At 41.2% G+C, this 17,065-nt stretch overlaps 1 protein-coding gene across 2 annotated transcripts in view; it reads left to right on the top strand.

The window, feature by feature from the left end:
* The first annotated feature begins 309 nt into the window (after positions 1-309).
* SHANK2 (SH3 and multiple ankyrin repeat domains 2) overlaps positions 310-17,065 on the top strand; it is a 351,046-nt gene continuing 334,290 nt past the window's right edge. The window contains exons 1-2 of one of the 2 annotated variants that reach the window (XM_072038992.1): positions 310-480; positions 7,916-8,018. The gene's annotated coding sequence lies outside the window, so the exon portion shown is untranslated. The remainder of the gene's footprint in view (positions 481-7,915; positions 8,019-17,065) is intronic. The other variant, XM_072038993.1, reaches the window with a different exon arrangement.

Below are 17,065 nucleotides of genomic sequence, written 5' to 3'. Positions count from 1 at the left end.
TTCTCATGCCTCCGGGTCAGCTTAAGCGCTCGGCAGGAATCCCGGGCAGGAGCGAGGGGGTCCAGCCCGTGCCGTGACACGCGGTGGGGACCCCCCGAGGGCTGTGCCTGCCCCTGGCTGCAGGTGGGTGACGGCTGGGGGCTGCCCAGGAAGGGCAGAGGCCGGGATGCAGGCGGAGGCCGGGATGCTGGAGCCTCCCTCCGCTGCCCGAGGCGGAGGAGCGGCTGCTGCGCGGCGGGACCGACGGGGCAGCGAGCCGGGAACCCCAAAAGCGACTCACCCGGCGAGGACCGGGGGGTGCGTGTGGGTGTGAGGGGGGCCGGGCGGCGAGGCGGGCGCTGCCAGCCCGCGGGGGGGCGGCTCCCGGCCCGGCCCCCCCCGCCCAGCCCGGCCGGCGGCGGCGGCGGCAGCGAGGCGTGAGGGGAGCGCGGCCGGGCCCCGCCGCCCCCTCGCAACTTTCGGCCCCGCTCCCGGCCACAGGTAGGCACGGCCCCGGGGGAAAGGAAAGAAGGGAAAGGGGGACGGGGGACGGGGGGCGGCCGGACCTCCCCGCCGGCACCGGCTGCGCCCGCTTGCACGGGGGCAGGTGGCAGTGGGGGCACCCCCGCCCCACTTCGGGAGCGGCGGAGTAGCCCCGTGCGGAGTTTTGGGGTTGAATCTCTGCCTGCCGGCCGGGGGATGCTCGGCAGCTGCTGCCGGGGAGGCGCCGGGGCGGTGGGGGAGCCCCGGGGCGGGATGCTCGGGGCGCGGTGCAGGGGAGAGGAGGGCAGAGGGGAGCAGGTGAGCAGCGGGTGGCAAACCCGCGGTCGCTGCAGAGCTGCCTTCATCGCTCCGCTTGCCCGGTTCCGTCAGGGAGGAGGACCTGGAGCACGGGCAGCGGGGGAGCGAAAGCAGCGGGGAGCCCCCGCAGCCTGGGGTGGGCTGCTGGAGAGCTCGCCCCTAGCTCCCACGCCGCAGGCCTCGCTCCTCGCAGCGGGAGAAGGCGCAAAACCTCCCCACCGGTCACTCAGCGCACCCCTGGACGTGTTCTCCTGGAAGTTTTTACTTCCTTCCCTTTGTGGCTCTTCCTCCTCGCCTTCACTGCGCTCTTGGCTCTGTTTAACTCCTCTCAGAATAACCTGCCTTGTTCGAGGGAGCTCTGGCAGGGAGGAGAAAAAAAAAACACCCTCAAAAACAAACGCTATCTTTGTTTAAAGCTATTTGTGGATCAAGGTTGTGACTTAGCTGTGAAATCGCATGGCTCTTATATTGAAAACACAATAGCATGTTAAAATTATCAAAGTCAGGAAGCAAAGAGGCTAAAATGCAATTCAGCAGTGTGAGACTTGAATGCAGCTTTTACAGTACCTCATCCCACTTGTGAATACATATATAATTAGACATATAGCTTTTATCTCTGGGTTTCATTTGAAGAGATACTTTTGATTATTGTTGATAATCCTCTTAATCTTCCATGATTCTTTTTAAGGTCTATAGCTGTGTCTTTAGGTGTTTTACTGAAGGTCTGATGTTTGTTTTGCTCTTCTATCAGTATGGAGTGTTATTTTAAAGCCTGTTGTCTGTTGGTGAGTGGATCAGGTTTCCCGTGGATCTGTCTGAATTAGACTTGTGATTGCCTAATTGCCCATGATTGGGAAGAACAAGAATCAATAAGCAAAGTCATCCTTCTACCTTCACGTTCCTCTTACAGCGTGTCTTGTATCACCCAGCACAGCATGGCCTTAACCTGCTTGTCGTCGTGGAACAAATGCGGAGCAGCACACAGCACTGCTGCACCCAGGGAGCTGCTAGACAAAGCAGCATCACCGCTGCCTGGTCTGCCAAGAGTGTGCTCCTCGGGCTTAGCGATGCCCCAGCTCCCCTGTGTGTGAAACTGGGAGCTCTTTCACATCCACCAGCTCAGATGTATTAGGAGGTGGCAACAAAATGGGTTAAAGTATGCACCAACACTTTGTGGGCGGCTGTTCTCTTTAAAAGTTGCAGCTACAACTGGTGAACCAGAGTACCCACTGTTAAATTCCTGTCTCCATTGCTGGATACCACCATGAGAGTCATCACACTTTGGGAAGGGACCTAGCAGGTCCTCAGCCTCTGAGTTTTGAACAGGCTCATACATTTCATAGCTCCGAGGAGCTGAAGTCCCAGCTGCCCTACTGGATATCATAGGGCATTAACTTTGCCCATATCTTCTGTATTAAAAATCTAAGGACTCCAGTTAGGCCAGATATGTTAATCCCCCAAAAACCAAATGAAAGAGCAAACCACAAGGGAATGGAGGAATTTCTTCAGGTTGATTCTTTCACCCTCTCCACCCCCACCCTCCCATTTTCCATTTCAACTTTCCTTTTTCTTGTGCTTGTGCATTTCAGTCTCTCAGATGAGGTTGTTTAAATTTTCTGTTTTCCTTCAGCTTAGAACTTCCTCAGATGCTGTAAGCTCAGGGTTACATCTTAGCTCCCCCACTCAGAAATAGCCCCCACCCTCCCCTGCCAGCCCCTTCCATCTCTTGCTTCCTCCTCAGCTGTGCCATGTGCAGAGCAAGGAAGTCAGACCACATGCCCCAGGCTCTTTTTTTGCTGGGGTCTGCGCATGGCTAGCTGCCACAGCACTTCCCAAGGAGTTTGCTTCTTAGAAATGCTCCTCCTCTTCCTTGCAGCATGTTTCTGGGGTGGGTGGTCCTGTGGCTTCAGCCCATTAGCGTGCGCCTTGGGTGAGGTGTGTGTATGTTGGGTGTGTGGGACAGGGATGTGGTGCTCCTTCAACAGATCAGTGAAGGGCTGTCCAAAGAAGAGAGACTGAATTATGCAAGAGACTCCAATGGCTCGATCAAGTTTCTTTCTTAAATTTCATTGTCAGACTTCAATTACATTGCTTCAGAGGTCAGACTATTGTGTTAGGGAGCCTGATGAGCATTCGCCGTGTGGCAGGACTGCGAGTTTCTAGAGGAGCCCCGCAGAGCCCCAGCGTGACGTAGGTGTTCCCATCAAACTATTTTTCCATTAATTAAGAAAGTAGGCACCCTAGATAGTGTGAACTCTTTGATGAGGACATTAGAGGCAAGTTGCTTATCTTCAGCATTTTAATACTTTTTGGGAGGGCTTTGTTTATTTCTTGCATGTTAGTCATTCATGTCTTTTGCCTACCTGAAAAATCTTAGCTAAAACCTACAGGAGCATCATCGCTCTATTTTCTAACTTCTCAATCTTGTCCTAATCAAGAATGTAAATACATGCATAATGATTTGCATGTCATTAACTTCAGAAAAACTGTCATGGTAAAAATCAATTTTGTTTTTGAATCTAATTTTCTTGCGTGAGAAGTAGCACCTGGAATTCACAAACCAAGAAGTCTGAAAATAAAAACTACTTTCAGCGCTCTGCTTTTTGCTTCCTACAATTTTCAGTTCAGTCAGAGAAGAAAAGTAATTTACAAGTATGGTTATGGTGATTTTTTTTTTCCAACCAGTTTCTCTCTTAAGTCTTCATACTTCAATGCAATGCTTTATTACTGTGAGAATAAGTACAGCAGAGAAAAAAAATATTTTAAAATGAGCAATCTTAGTATGGTATATACTTATACTCAGCTCGCTAGCACTGATTTCATTGTGACCATTTGTGAACGCAGCATCTGACACATTCCAGAAATTTCAGAGGATGATCCTGTATCTGTGGAAAGGAACTTTCAGATTTTGAGGAATTCTGGCAAACCAGTGGAAACCAACATTGTTGGAGGTGGATAGCAGTGGAGTTGGCCCCAGACTTCAGTTTCCACAGAGCTGTGTGTGTGAACTGCATGATCAGGCTGGTAGTCACTGCGTGGAGCAATCAGTAGAGAAGGATCCAACACAGGCACTCTGCCAGCAGGTTGCATGAGTGTTTTTGCTTGATATCAGAGATGCTGAGAATAAACATTTCTTGGGCTTTTGCTTGGTTGTGGAAATGATAGTGACTGAAATCTAGAGGAGCTGAGTACATGTTTTTGACCCAATCATGCTATCTTTAAGAATAAGCAGATGTGATTTAATTCATGTTAAAAACCTAGGATGTGAAATGAGCCTTTGATATGCATCATTTGCACAGAATTCAGGTCTTGTTTTAATAGGCTGTCTTCAAGCCAGTGAGTCTGTAAGCCAGCACAAGGTTACTTTGGATCAGATGCCATGGCATATAAGGGCCATCCCTATCTGAAAGCACTCACAGTCTTTGAAAACAGGGTTATCGTTAGGACTGCAAATTCTGTATGCCATTGGAGTGCTTTATGCTGTTGATTAGAAATGCACATGCTGGACCCCTTCGAAGCAAACAGAAACCGACGCTGTTGGTGATGATCCAATATAGCAGCTTTAAAGTGACTTTTCTTTCAGGAAGAAAAACAGTGCACAATGTTTGTTTTGCTACTGGTTTAAAAGACCTACATTTAAACTGATGAGATAAAACATAATTATGGATCGGATTTAAGTTCAAATTCTATTTGACAAATCATTTTGATCTTCTTTGCCATGATACATTTAACATATGGTTTTATCTGATGTCTGAGATACAGTAGTTGTATTTCATGCTTGGCATTGTTTCAAACAAATTTCTGTATTAGAAATAGACAGCTTATGATATATCATTTAAAAACAAAACCTAAAATAAACAAACAAACAACAAAAAACAACTTTGGATATCAGAAGGAAACCATCTCGGTTATTATGTCTTTTTGGTGTAAAGAAGTACATGAGAGCAATGTGCTCATATTCACTCTTCAGCATTTGTTCTTCTTATGCATAGGGGCTGTTGTTGCGTATGGGAAGATGTGCATTGTGCTCAGCAGGGTGAGTGTGCTGCTGGGATCTCTATAGATATGCATGACTGAGCAATAGGATGCTTAATGAGGGCATGATGAATGAAGCAAAAAGTGTTGTGCCAACACCTTCTTATAGGCCCCATAAACAATCACTGGTCTGTTTTGCTTGCTAGTAGAGATACAGCCATAATATTCAGGACCTATGGCATTGCTCTAATGAAACTGTTATTGCATTTTCATGTTAAAATGATTGTCACGTATAATTGATTTTGAGTGTTTCATTCCTATGTTTGGATTCTGAGTGTCCATGAATTAGGTTTTGGTAAAACTGTTATACTTAGCCATGCACATAAGTTTGCCATTCCAATTTCAAATTCACATTGTATGCATGCTTTTTGTTAATTACATTTTACTGATAAAATATCAGTGGAGCGAGTACTTCACAAAATTTGAGTTTTCTAATGAGGATGCTGTAGTTATGGAAATAAGAGTTTTGGGACTAAAGTCCTTTTGATTACAAACAGGATATTTACTCTGAGTATACTTTGACAGTGAACCTTAGAAAACATTTAAATCGTATTTTAGTGTTCAACATTGAGACTGTGAAGCTATGATACAGGCCATACCAGCAGTGTAAGCTTTAAATTTAATGTTTAATCACCAGAGTATAACTGAGAATATGTTCAACAGTCCTTATTCTGATTACAGATACTCTTCATTTAATTTGTGTTAACGCTGCAATATAAATATTTGATATCATCCAACCATTCCACCATCATGACTTTTATCTAGGGACTTGAGAAGAGGCTGTGGATTTTGAATAGCTTGTGACTTCTGCAGAGCATCCTTATTCATTGCTAAGTCTCAGCTTGGGAGATCTGTTTCTGGGTCAAGTGCAGCTGCAGCCAGCATGGTGGGTTGGCCTGGCTGGAGTGGAGCTCAGCTGGAGTATGGAGAGGAAACTCTCTAGGTGAGGAGAAGAAGCAAAGGTGACATATTGAAGAAGGAGAGAAGAGAGAAATGATGGAGAATGAAGTCCTTTGCAGGCCTAAGCCTTTGGCTTCCCTCTTTGCTGATCAAGTTGATGTTCAGTTTCTTCATCATCTGTAAAAATCCCAGTCAGGCTGAAGGCTGAAAGTCTGTGATGTTCACTTAGGTGTAAAAGACAGTGTTACTTGCCCCTTCTTGGGAAATATCCCAAGAGTCTCCTTTAAGAATTTTTATAGTAAGAGATCTGGACCAATTTTCATGGTAGCTCAAGGTATCACCGATGAGTGCATTATATGCTAGCTCTTTAACCAAAAACAAAACAAAACAAAACAAAAAAATAGAACTAAACTAGGTGCATAATTAAATAACTTGATGTAAGAATTTACTGAGTACAACAAAGTTCTTGTCATGTCAAAAGTGTGTTTGGGTTCCAATAACCTGTTTTCAAAGGAGGGCTGATGGCAGAAACTGTGATGTGCAGTCACTGTTAGTGATATATTTTGACATTCCTCATGCATATTTTGAAAGTAGGTTTTCCAGTGAAGGGGATTAATGCGAGTAGAGTACATCACAGTTGGGTTAACACTAGCGGTGTGGTTAAAATTGGTTTATGCTAATATTTTCCCCTTTTCACACTATTTTCAAATGTTTTTATGACCTCTGTAACATACAGGGATTTTTTTTTCTTTTCATTTAATTTAAAAGAGTGCATGGAGTTCCTCCAGTGTGTTGCTGTCCTTACAAAGTTATGGACCTGCAAGTTTCCAACCTGAGTCTGCCCTGCTGCTACCCAGTCTGCCTGGTGCTACTCGCCTCTTCTACCTAAGCTTTTGGGGAGGGACTGTCAAAGGAACTGACCTGATGGCAAATGGAGTGTAACAGAACTTGTGCCACTTGCCAACCACCAGGTTATCCCCAGGACATGTGCTTGTAGCTTTGATACTAGCAGTAAGAGTAAATTTTGAACGGGCAGGTCACTGACCTTCCAGCAGCTCTTTTAGACCACCTGATTTTGAATTAGGTTCCCCTTACAGCATGCAATCGCTGTAGCAAGCTCAGTAATTTGGCCCATTAATTTAGTCTAGCCTGTATACATCTGTAACCATTATTACTGAAAATAGACTTTTAAGTACATTATAAATGATTGTAGCTGTATGAAACATTGTCTTTCTTAAAATATAACTGTCTATCCAATTAGACAATATAGTCACAGGACATGACTTTGGTGTGGTGCATTGTTATTAGTTTTGTTATTATATATCACTTTAATCAGATAGCAGAATGATCCTATCATCAGTGCAGTGGACTGTACTGTCTTCTCCAGGAAATATTAAGATAGGATTTCCAGAAGCATGTTATAGGCTGAAAAACATAAGCAAGACGACAATATCATTTCCTACTACTGATAGTCATGTATCCATTTCTTACATGTTGTCTTTTCCTAGGAGGGGAGTAAAAGAGATGTGACTGCTGATCAATTCATTTTTTTTAAACTTTATCCTTGGTTTTGTTTTACATATTTTACAGTGAGAAAGTCTATGTCTTAAGTCCCAATGGCTGGGATTGCTGTGGAAGCCACTAGCAGCTTTCATACAAAAGTTGATGTGTACCCAAAGGGGGTACTCATTCTGCAGCTCAGCAATTGTCCCTCTCCTGTTTGTGTTAGACCTGAAAAAGCTAAAAACTTTACAACGAAATGTTTTTTGGTAGACAGAGCTTGTCTACCTGTCTGCTGCAGGCCATTGGGGTTTACCACCATGTGGTTCGTATTAGAGTCAGCAGTGGGCTCCTGAGATGAGGCAACTAGACAAGGCCCCTCAAGTGGAGAGACCTATCTGTTTTTTCGCTCAGCCTGCTGTCCTAAGGGAGCAGGGAATGGCTTACAGGGCTTCACTGCTTCAAAATATATTTAATTAAGGCTTGGTTTAGTTTCACTGAACTTCAGTGGTCTAAGTGCCTGAGTAGTGAGTGAACGGCCGTTCTGGAAGGCCCTTCTTTCCTCATGGCTCAACCATCTTCTGTCAGGGCAAGCTGCTCTCTTTTGTCTTCTCTCTAAAATGTGTCTAAAACCTGCTGGGGAAGTCAGCATCCCACAGAAATTTCACACAGAAACTTCACACTCCTTTCTTTGTTCCAGACCCATTGTGGCCACGTGGATTTGTCAGCCCACCACTGATGTGCTGAGGCCCATTGGGACGGAGGAGCAGCCTACAGGCTTGTGCCGCCATTTTGGGTGTGAGGTAAGGCTGTGTGGGAGGGAGAGGTCGCTTTCACCACCCACAGGAGGAGGGATCTCAAGGCCAGGGCTGAATGCTGCTGTTGGCATGTCATCCCACAGAAGGGGTCTGGTGCCTGTGGGTACTGCTTTTTCTGGTTTATTTCCTCTGGCCACGAGTCTGAGGTGCCTCAGTGTTTGTCCTCTGATGTCTGTAGTCGAGCGGTTATCTGTGCTTTGCAAGTACAGTGAGCACCACCTGCAAAACTGAACTCAGCATACAATTTTTCACCTGATGAAAATGCATTACAGAAGAAAAACATGCTTATTTTGATTGCTCCTGCTGCATGAACCAGAAAATTGTGCTTCACCTTTCAGTCAGCATAGCATTTACCTGTTAGCAAAGATTACCCCTAAACAAATATTTGGAAATGTTATAATGGAAGAACTTGGCTATTAACAAATTCTGGCTTTCACTCTGGTCTTTGCCCGTCTGTGTTTGGGTTTGAAAAGCAAAGTTTTTATGACTGCTATGACTGCTGCTTAGCTTGTCAGTCATCCGTGAGATGAATGTACAGGATAAAGCAATGTGAAATTTTTAGATTTCAAAACCTGTGAGAAACATTTGAGGAACAAAAGTGTTTATTTTGTATATTTTGAGATCCTCAGCCGGTGTCAGCAGCTCAGCTGAAGCCAGTTATTTATACCACCTCAGAACTGACTTCAAAATCGCAAACAGTAATGCAAAGAGCAGGCACAGTGAAACAGCTTTTAAATGCCACATAGAAGAAAGTATATACCGAGGTTTCTAAAAGATCAATACTACAGAAAACAGCTGGAGGTAGTATTTTTCCTTTTTTATGCTTCTCCTTTCTCCCATTCCCTCTCCTATAGTATCCCAATAGTCCTGTATCCCTCAGTTTTCTCCTGAGAAGTGATACCTCACACACAGCTGTGTGGTGGGAATGTGATGGCTGGTATCCCACAGAGTTGGATCATGGGTTTATCAGAGTTTCTTTGGTTTTCAGTGGATTATGTTTCTAAACCTAAATGCCTGTATTACAGAAGTTATCTTGTGTCTCATGGCTTCTCTGCCTTCCCTTCTACTGAGGACATGATCTTATTTTTTAATGAGTTCCGGAGATAAAAATGTTCGGTATGTTTCAAAGGCGGAAAAAAAGAGAGAGTAGCCTTTTTTAAAGTTCAAATGAAAACGTAAACATTTACTTGAAATTCTCTCTGTTGTGGTAATCTACTGATTTGGTACGCCTTTATCTTCTGTGAACAAAGGTGGACTGAAACTTTGAGGATTATTATGAAACTTACCTCATGTGAGACTTCACATTGACAAAGACGGTGTAAAACTCCATGACATTAAACTCACCAAACTACATTTTTATTTTATTTTTTTTGCAAACCTTCTTACCTGTCAAACCATGGAATGAGAATACAATCCTAGTTATGCTGAACCTAGCAGTTAAGCAGTGTTCCTTGCTCTCTGTAATACATTTTCAGCAGAAGATACATACTGATGTTTTTATACAGTTTGTTCATACTTAACAATTTTATTCAGAGTAACAGAATATCCCATACTATAGAATGGTGAGTAGTAGTATGTTCATTATGTGCAGGTTTATTCATACCTGAGATTCTGTAATTTTAAACCTAGACTGAAAACAGTATTATCCTGAGGTTCTCACAAATCCATGTTTCCTTCTTGGTTATTTGGAAGCATAAAGTGGTCCCATGAAGTATAGGCTATTTAATGTCTTTCCACAATTTATGTTGCTTATTGGTATAACCATTAATCCAAGTCTTGCTCCACAATGTTGTTGTGAAATATTTTATTCTTATTTCTTTCCTCATGTCTAATCGAGCCCACTGTACTTACAGCATTTTCATTTCACTACAGCTGAGTTGTTTATGAAACTACTTACCAGTATTTGAATTTATTTCCAGTTCTGTCAAATCTTGCTTTGAAAACTTTTAAACTTTTTTTTATTATTATTATTTTACTTTTTACTTTTTTTTTTCTTGCTGGTAGTTTTTGGTTATCAGTTTGGAAAGTTTGGATTTATTTATTTTTTTTTATAAACAGTTTATCATATTGTAATCTCTCAGTTAATAACTATTAGTAATAAATAATATTTTAGTAAGGCTGTAGAGTGAACGTATTCCATATGCAAAATTGTAAATATATTATCTCTGAAAGGCTGTAGTTCAATTGGTGACCAAAAGAGCAAGCAAGATTTTCTAGAGCCTTGTGTATTTAGAAAAACAGTCCTGTAGCCACGAAAGTGAGTTGTAGTGGAACTGTGTATGTCGGGGTTATTTGGTTAATGTTTACTTTTTCTTTCAGACTTTTTAGAGTGATTGTAAAGTCTCTGCCTCTGGACATTTGTAAGAACAATTCAGAGAGATCTGTCAGCAAACATCTAGGTCTATTCTATCTTTCTTTGGGACAGAGGATGTCCTATGTACCATCTTGATGATGTCCTTTTGTCGCTAATTTACCTGGTGTTCTGATCTGCCTGAGGTGGTCAGCTCGAAGCTTGTTGGAAAATAGTTTATGAAGCTGAGAATGTGTAACTGAATATTTATTTTTCCTGAAGAATTGTTTTCACTGAATGTTACGTACTAGTTTTTTGTACTGATGATAATCAGTTAATTGTTTCTCTAAAATTTCTTCATTAAATCATCCATGTGTGGGGAAGACCAAAATAATTCGTTAATGTACAGAACTTTGCTCCAAACACATGTAGCCTCTGGTGTTGGGGTGTGCCAGTACTGGCTACAATGCCAGGGACAGCTGGTAGTCTGAAACAGGGGTGTGTAAATTCCTGCTTTAATTTCTGAATATGGGTCATTTAATTAATGGACTGGCTGACAATGGGGACACGCCTTTAACGCAGTCTTTCTTAAGAAGGACAGAATATGGCAAATTCCTGATGCTGAATTATAATGCTTAAAGAAGGCCCACTGTACTGCTAAAGAAATATTCTAGGTGCAGTAATTAGCTGTTCAGTCTGATGAAGGCCGAAAGAAGGTCTGGTTTCCCTGGCTGGAGCTGCTCACAGGTGGGTCCTGTCACTTCTGGCGATGCAGAAACTCACTGGAATTCTAGAACTTACCTTTCCACAGACTTCTCTTCCATTGCAAAGGTCATTGTGGTTTCTTAGGTTGTGATGGAACGTGTTTGCCCCAAGGTTCAGTCAGTGAGGTCTCCTCTAAGTAATGTAATTAAGGTGGTTTGTTCTTTGTAAGATGTTTTGATGTTTTGGTTTAGTAACTGTGAAGAAAATAGAGTGGTCTTAAAAAAAAAAAAAAAAAAAAAAAGTTTTAGTGGCCTAAAAACAATTGTTTCTAATATCTTGAAAAAGTTTAAAATAAACGTGTTTCAAAAGCAGTGAAAATAAAACTCTGTGTAGGCTGTTGATGGCTACATAGATTGGGAATGTTTTCCCTTTTGTTTATTATTGCATTCTATGCCACGGTAATGACAATAATCCTAAAATCATGCATCAGTAATGCACAAGATTTGTCTGTAGTTCATTTAAACTCAAGATCAGAGAACAAAAGAAGAGCTTCTGCTGACTTTTAGTTCTACCAAAGTAAATGTTATTTTTGTTCTACTGACACATTCCTGAAAAGAAGTTACAAACAAAATTAGGTTGGTTCATTATAGGACTTCAGAAAATATATTATGGTAAAAGAAATACATAAGTTAGATTTTACTTTCAGTCTTATCCAGTCACTTCACATTCGCTTTGTCCCTTGCCAGGAAAAATTCTTTAACCTCTGTGTTTTATTTCTTATTTATTTGGTTGCATTCCAAAGTTGCTGTGGAGATTGCTGTTGTAAATGTCATTGGTGGCTGTGTGATAAGGAAAGTGTAACTTACCAAAGGCTTTAGTAAAAGGATTCTCCCTCTCTTAACAGAAATTTAACATGCAGTTGAAAGTAGAGGCTGTAAAATCTGGACAAGTATGGGAAAGAGGCAGCTGTCACTGAGCTGGGCGTGCATGGAAAGAGTAAGGCTGGTGTACCTGCAGGACCATCCTTGAGCTAGGGGAGCCAAATAGAAATGAAAGTCAAACATTATTATCCTGTGAGCTTTCCAAGTTTCTTCTGACCTAAGTTGTGCAGGAAGAAAGGGAGTTTGTATCTATACTACACTTACATTAGACCTGGGTATACGGTTTGTCATCAGTGCTGGCTGTCCTGTGGTAATCAACAATTCAAATCTGTCATAAATATATCCATCATTTTAGCACTAAATAGAGGTGATCAGTCTCCTAATAGGGGCCTATAGAGAGAGGGGATTAGGTTGTATAGGTTTGAAATGTCAGAGATAATAATATACTTGGGATTTGAGAGAAATATAGGCAAAACCACAAAAGTCACATCTTTCCATGTATCTGTATCATAAAACTCCATCATCTGTTGGTCCATCAACAGCAGAAGGCTTTGCAGAGGTGTTGATAACATTGTTTAAAGCAGGTAACTGAATTCTTGAGGTTACAGCCTGCCTGCTCAGCAGCTGTCACACCAACAGCTCAGGTGCTTCTGCACTGGATATGCTGTGGGGGAAAGAGAAAAGGGCAGGGAAGGGAAGCTGTTGTAAAGTCCTGTGAGTCTGTAAAGCTTGTGAATCTGGGCTCTAGCTGATACACCTGTGAGCAGGTAGTGCATTACTGTATCTTGCACAAATGTAGCTCATGTATAACCAGTTGCTGTTTGTAGCCGACTCAAAGAAGCTCCTTACTGGTAGTTTTTAGTATGCTTTTTCCATATGCTTTCTATATTATAAGTGTATATATTTTTATACTATAGTATACACATATATTTTTTGGATAATGAATTTCCAAAAACTGGTGCCACAGGCAGGCGTGGGAGTAGACAGTACCATCAAGTTCAAAATGGGATTAGATAAATTCATGGACTATAGCTCCCTGTGCAGATGCTAACTGGACTGGACAGGGATATGCCCTCTAACATCCCTCCTACGATTTTGGGTTCTCACAGAGTCAGAGGGGGAAGATGACAGGAGGTAACCAGGTTTACTTGAGTTTCCTCTTGTCATCATCAGAGGAAGGATACTGAGCTAAATAATTGTTGTGCTGACCACAGGCTCATTTTTTTTTTTTTTTTTTTTTTTTACTTTTTCTCTAAATATTGATCTCATTAGAGAGGACAAAGAGTGAATGTCCTAGAGAGGTTATTTCTCTTGCTTGGGTTTATTAATCGAGACTTGCTGCATCAGATATAATATACATCTTAGAGGCAAGATAAGTTCCCAAATGAGCATGCATTCAAAGGGACTTTGGGGTCATTGAGACACTCTGGCCTATTCTGTCCCATCTCTGTTTTGTATATATACATATATATATAACGTGTATGTGCATATTTATGTTTGCTATATATAACATTTAGTAGTGGTTGCATTACTTGTCATTGCAATAGAATCCGTCCTGACTTCTATGTATTTTCTTCTAGTTTTTCAGCTGATAGTTAATGAAATGCTTCTCTTTTTTTTTATTGTTGTACATGGCTAGTCACCTGTAGCATCAGATTTTACTCTTGTTCATTAGCAGGGAAGCTAATTAGTTAAGACAGAATGGAAAAGGCAAGCCTCAGTCCTACAGCAACTTGTATACATTCACTAAGGGTTTGTCATCAAGAATCTTTTCACTAATAAAACAATGATCGTTTGATCATTGTGATTGTTGTAAATTGCAGATGGCAGGAGATATACATTTAAAATGGCTACTAAACAGCCACTTGCAAAGCACTTTCCAAGAAAATGAACATCATAAAAAAATAACTTCTGCTAAGACTCTTTAGAACGTGTGACTTGTTTAAGGCTTGGTAGATAATTCATTTAGTAATATGCTGAATGCCAGTGTTATTTTCTAGTAGCTGCAGTTATCTTGGGAGTGACCAGTAGATTGGAACAATTTTTATTTTTTAGTGTCAGGTGTATAGTTCGTGACTACTGAGGAAAAGCTTGAAGGGTAGCTGAAATGCCAAGGGTATATGCAAAGCTTCTAATAAAAGTAGGAGCTGGGCCTTGTAATGGTGCAAAAAAGATTTCCATTAATGCTGTTTACCTGTAGGACTGGGTTAAACTTGGAGCACTTGGATCCACTTCAGCTTTGCAGTCCTTTGCTCAGCATGGCAAGGAAACCTGGCCAATGGTGGCAACAGGAATGCAGCTGGCATGATGTTTATTGGAAGACACTGTATTTAGGGAGAGAAGAAACTGAAATTTTCTTTTATTTATGAAACAATGGGTCAGCGTAAGATGAGTAGCAAATTTTCAGAGCATCTAGTTAGGAGCTCTAAAAGTAAACCTTAATAGGGAAATAGTTTCCCCATTAGTTACTGAATTATTTATTGGGGAAACTCAGTAACCTATTAATTGAAAACATTACAATTCAAATGGGACTTGTACTGTTTTAAAGTTATTCAAAATATTGTTTGCAAATTGAATGATAGATAATAAGCATAATTATCCTGTTTACTAATTATGATGTTAATACGTCATTAACATCTGATTTTCATAGCACTTAGTGATGATACTTAATTCAGGTTGCTTACTATTGTGTTTACATTTATTGGTACCAATGAGGCACAAAAGATCCTCGTGATTTTTTCCTCTGAAGATTTTTCTGAAAAATATTGCTGTACTTGCAGCCCTTATTGTTTTTCTCCACCATATCTTTTACTTGCTTTTCTGTTTCCTACTAATAATTAAATAAGTAATTATGATTTCAATCCCTGTAATATCCATGCAAGTGTTCTACAAAATTTATGTTCACTGTACTCTTTTTTAGGGCCATATTAATTTCTTCCACTTTGTCTGTTGTGGGTAATATTATTAAAATCTTTCAAAATACCTATAAGAAAGCATAGTGATATGACTCATTGGAGTTGAGGTGCTGTGTAGCTAACATCTGTGCCCATTGCTCTGTTGGAATGAAGGTGAAGTGGTGGTGGGAGGTGGACAGAGAGACATTGAGAAGATTTGTAGCACAAGGTATGTTCAAACTGGAACAGGGAAGGTGGGACTGTTAATCTGGTACCAAAACAGACCTTGGAGCAGATTGCCTTGGATAAGTTAGTCACGTCATTTTGCCATGATGCTCATTTTACCTCTCCCAGTTGAAGCTGTAGGCCATAATCTTACTGGGCAGTGATGTGTTATCTTCAGAAAGATTCTGAAGGATTTGTGCTCCAGGATTGTGTTCATGGAACCTGTGCTGACTGTGGGTGACCAGCAGCATCCTATGGCAGAGTTCGTCAGCTTGTAGCACTTTGTTGTCTGTTTTGGGTTTGCAAGATTCATTTGCTGTTTCTTACTCCTTTTATTAGAGGAGGTAGTACTCTGATTTCTCCAGGCACTCATAATGATACACCTCTCTTAGTAAACTTTCCCCAGGTTTGAAAAGTTGTAATTTCTTGTTATTGTTATATGCATGCCAGCTGGTCATTTTTTTCTGTATCTTTTTTTAATTCCACCTTAACCCTTTCAGGACTGGGAGGAAGCACAAGGAGACGGGAAAAAATGCCAGAATCTGCATTTCATGGATTGATAATGTGGTTTACTACCTTTTATTTTGTTATTTATTTATTAATATCCTAGTTATTCTTGTGAATGTGGCATGTAAAGCTGGCATTTGCAAAGTACTGTCTTTCTTGAATGGTGGTAATTAGCTCAATTTTCATTTTTGTATGCATAGAACTGGTTTTGACCATGTCACTTTATATTTATCAACTGCATATTAGTTTTGCCATTTTCTTACCCAGTCATCACTTTCCCCTGCTGCTCCCTGCAGCCAGGTTCTGTTCTCCCTTCAGACTGCTCCTAGATCTTATGGAACATTAAGATGGAAACACTCTGAAAATGAGGAAAGTTTTACTACTATCACTGCTCTGTGGGCAGTGATTCCTTGCCTGTAGGAAGTACAACCCAGTGCTGTCCCTTGGAGGAAGAGCTCTCCTGGGACTTCCCCAGGCTGCTTCAGAGAGCTCAGGCTGCTCAGATCTTATTCTCTGGATTATTGCCGGCAGCGGCTTTTACAGCGATTTTGTGCTCCCTGCTTTTGTTTATTTTCTCCATGAAGCCTGCAAAGCAAACACAGTCATCTAGAGATTAAAGAGTTGCTTAATGGAAGCCATATACATTTTTCAGCAAATGAGCCTTTTTGTATTTCACACGCACAAATGCGCTCTTCACAGTTCTTAATACTTTTTTTTTTTTCTTTCTTTTTAAGTCTGTGGTGTGCCTTGGAGGTGTAGCTTAGGTCGGGGTGACACTGTGCAACGTTAGCTTTGCTTAATTCCCGACAGACATACACCTTGTATTTTCATTGGGGGGGAAGGGGATGTCTGGTTCTGTTTAAGATTGCATTTTAATGAGAATACTCTGTTTCTCAGGGTAAAGATCATTTAAACAGAGCTTACAGCCATGTGCATATGAATATTTGCATTCACTTAACAGGCTACATGGCCATATACTACTTTGGGGCATATCAGCATTTATTTTTTCTGCATGGAAGGTCAGTTCTCCGTATAGCAATCTACATATTTGTAGAGCTGATTTAGTGATCTGTAGTAGCCGAGTGCCTTTTTATAGATGTATATGACCTTTTCTATACCTGATTTGTTTTCGATATATTTTCATAGTATTATATTATTTCACTGTATTTATGAAGATAAACAAATTTGTGGATAACAACACAGCTCAAATGAACAATAAATGGGCAAATCTGCCCATCTGCGTATGGGCAGGTAAAAGCAGGGAAGGGAATAAGCCATGAATAGAAGAAACATATGACAAAATGCTGCCTGACCCATATTTGAAAATTAGGGGAAACTGTAAGTGCTTTCTTTAATTGTATTTATGATTTCTATTTAAATAAAAAAAAGCCCCCATGAAAATAATAGCTGATGTTCCGTGCAGTGCATCCTTAATGGAATGGCCCAACAAATGAACCAATTGATGCCTGGTGTAACCTTGTTTACTGTAATATGTTATATGAGCAAGGCATGCATACCCATGGCTCAGAT

This window comes from Anas platyrhynchos, chromosome 5 (genome assembly GCF_047663525.1).
Source record: "Anas platyrhynchos isolate ZD024472 breed Pekin duck chromosome 5, IASCAAS_PekinDuck_T2T, whole genome shotgun sequence".
Classification (NCBI taxonomy): Eukaryota; Metazoa; Chordata; class Aves; order Anseriformes; family Anatidae; genus Anas; species Anas platyrhynchos.
Note: the sequence above shows the minus strand (reverse complement) of the source record. Positions and strands in the feature narration are given on the sequence as shown.